The sequence below is a fragment of the Chamaea fasciata genome, unplaced genomic scaffold (genome assembly GCF_029207755.1).
Source record: "Chamaea fasciata isolate MVZ Bird 193981 ecotype frontalis unplaced genomic scaffold, bChaFas1.0.hap1 SCAF_276, whole genome shotgun sequence".
In the NCBI taxonomy this organism is placed as follows: Eukaryota; Metazoa; Chordata; class Aves; order Passeriformes; family Sylviidae; genus Chamaea; species Chamaea fasciata.
In genome coordinates this window covers 110,994-114,026 of record NW_027094361.1, presented here as the reverse complement: position 1 = coordinate 114,026, position 3,033 = coordinate 110,994, and the positions used below count along the sequence as shown (strand labels likewise).

The window sequence follows — 3,033 nt, the reverse complement described above, 5'->3', positions numbered from 1 at the left end:
GGACCGAGATGAAATGAGGGCCAGTGAAAAGGAGCAGGACTTGCCAAAAGGACTCCAATTCCAACCCTGAAATTCAGGGAAGAAATGCAAATCAAGAGAGAGTGAGGAGAAGAAACTGCAGCAATGAAATCTTAAAACAAAAATTAAAAAAAAAAAAAGGAAAAATTTTTGAAAAGCACGCGAAAACCCAAAAAGTGAGGGGGAGATGGGACGACAAGAAGTGCAGGGAGAGGGCCCGGAGCTGGCCCAATGAATCTTCATTGAAATCGCAAGATTTCGTTCCCTTTCCCGAAAGGGAAAGCCTTCCTTTCGGGAAGGGAACGAAATCTTGAAATCAGAGAACAAAGTGGAACAGACGCTCTGCAGAGAGAGATATGATGGGAAAGAGTGCAATTGAAAAAAACCCAGCAAATCTGCAAGCGCAGCGATTGCAAGCAAATGGACCGAGATGAAATGAGGGCCAGTGAAAAGGAGCAAGACTTGCCAAAAAGGACTCCAATTCAACCCTGAAATCAGGGAAGAAATGCAAATTAAGAGAGAGGAGGAGAAGAAACTGCAGCAATGAAATCTTAAAAGAAAAATTACAAAAAAAATGGAAAAATTTTGAAGCACGCGAAACCCAAAAAGTGAATGGGACGACAAGAAGTGCAGAGAGGGCCCGGAGCTGGCCCAATGAATCTTCATTGAAATCGCAAGATTTCGTTCCTTTCCCGAAAGGGAAAGCCTTCCTTTCGGGAAAGGGAACGAAATCTTGAAATCAGAGAACAAAGGTGGAACAGACGCTCTGCAGAGGAGATATGATGGGAAAGAGTGCAATTGAAAAAAACCCAGCAAATCTGCAAGCGCAGCGATTGCAAGCAAATGGACCGAGATGAAATGAGGGCCAGTGAAAAGGAGCAGGACTTGCCAAAAGGACTCCAATTCCAACCCTGAAATCAGGGAAGAAATGCAAATCAAGAGAGAGGAGGAGAAGAAACTGCAGCAATGAAATCTTAAAAGAAAAATTACAAAAAAAAAGAGAAAAATTTTGAAAGCACGCGAAAACCCAAAAAGTGAATGGGACGACAAGAAGTGCAGGGAGAGGGCCCGGAGCTGGCCCAATGAATCTTCATTGAAATCGCAAGATTTCGTTCCCTTTCCCGAAAGGGAAAGCCTTCCTTTCGGAAAGGGAACGAAATCTTGAAATCAGAGAACAAAGCGGAACAGACGCTCTGCAGAGGAGATATGATGGGAAAGAGGTGCAATTGAAAAAAAACCCAGCAAATCTGCAAGCGCAGCGATTGCAAGCAAATAGACCGAGATGAAATGAGGGCCAGTGAAAAGGAGCATAGACTTGCCAAAAGGACTCCAATTCCAACCCTGAAATCAGGGAAGAAATGCAAATTAAGAGAGAGGAGGAGAAGAAACTGCAGCAATGAAAACCTTAAAACAAAAATTACAAAAAAAAAGGAAAAAATTTTGAAAGCACGCGAGAAACCCAAAAAGTGAATGGGACGACAGAAGTGCAGGGAGAGGGCCCGGAGCTGGCCCAATGAATCTTCATTGAAATCGCAAGATTTCGTTCCCTTTCCCGAAAGGGAAAGCCTTCCTTTCGGGGAAAGGGAACGAAATCTTGAAATCAGAGAACAAAGTGGGAACAGACGCTCTGCAGAGGAGATATGATGGAAGAGTGCAATTGAAAAAAACCCAGCAAATCTGCAAGCGCAGCGATTGCAAGCAAATGGACCGAGATGAAGTGAGGGGGCAGTGAAAAGGAGCAGGACTTGCCAAAAGGACTCCAATTCCAACCCTGAAATCAGGGAAGAAATGCAAATTAAGAGAGAGGAGGAGAAGAAACTGCAGCAATGAAATCTTAAAACAAAAATTACAAGAAAAAAGGAAAAATTTTGAAAGCACGCGAAAACCCAAAAAGTGAATGGGACGACAAGGAAGTGCAGGGAGAGGGCCCGGAGCTGGCCCAATGAATCTTCATTGAAATCGCAAGATTTCGTTCCCTTTCCCGAAAGGGAAAGCCTTCCTTTCGGGAAAGGGAACGAAATCTTGAAATCAGAGAACAAAGTGGAACAGACGCTCTGCAGAGGAGATATGATTGGGAAAGAGTGCAATTGAAAAAAACCCAGCAAATCTGCAAGCGCAGCGATTGCAAGCAAATGGACCGAGATGAAATGAGGTGCCAGTGAAAAGGAGCAAGACTTGCCAACAGGACTCCAATTCCAACCCTGAAATCAGGGAAGAAATGCAAATTAAGAGAGAGGAGGAGAAGAAACTGCAGCAATGAAATCTTAAAACAAAAATTACAAAAAAAAAAGGAAAAATTTTGAAAGCACGCGAAAACCCAAAAAGTGAATGGGACGACAAGAAGTGCAGGGAGAGGGCCCGGAGCTGGCCCAATGAATCTTCATTGAAATCGCAAGATTTCGTTCCCTTTCCCGAAAGGGAAAGCCTTCCTTTCGGGAAAGGGAACGAAATCTTGAAATCAGAGAACAAAGTGGAACAGACGCTCTGCAGTGGAGATATGATGGGAAAGAGTGCAATTGAAAAAAACCCAGCAAATCTGCAAGCGCAGTGATTGCAAGCAAATGGACCGAGATGAAATGAGGGCCAGTGAAAAGGAGCAAGACTTGCCAAAAGGACTCCAATTCCAACCCTGAAATCAGGGAAGAAATTGCAAATTAAGAGAGAGGAGGAGAAGAAACTGCAGCAATGAAATCTTAAAAGAAAAATTACAAAAAAAAAGGAAAAATTTTGAAAAACACGCGAAAACCCAAAAAGTGAATGGGACGACAAGAAGTGCAGGGGAGAGGGCCCGGAGCTGGCCCAATGAATCTTCATTGAAATCGCAAGATTTCGTTCCTTTCCCGAAAGGGAAAGCCTTCCTTTCGGGAAAGGGAACGAAATCTTGAGATCAGAGAACAAAGTGGAACAGACGCTCTGCAGAGGAGATATGATGGGAAAGAGTGCAATTGAAAAAAACCCAGCAAATCTGCAAGCGCAGCAATTGCAAGCAAATGGACCGAGATGAAATGAGGGGCA

General features: G+C 43.8%; 1 long non-coding RNA gene across 1 annotated transcript; it reads left to right on the top strand.

Moving 5' to 3' along the window:
• Positions 1–211: 211 nt before the first annotated feature.
• Positions 212–2,280, top strand: LOC136305084 (uncharacterized). Its single transcript, XR_010725014.1, has 3 exons — positions 212–346; positions 771–1,238; positions 1,671–2,280. It is a non-coding gene; the product is annotated as an uncharacterized lncRNA (long non-coding RNA).
• Positions 2,281–3,033: the final 753 nt, after the last annotated feature.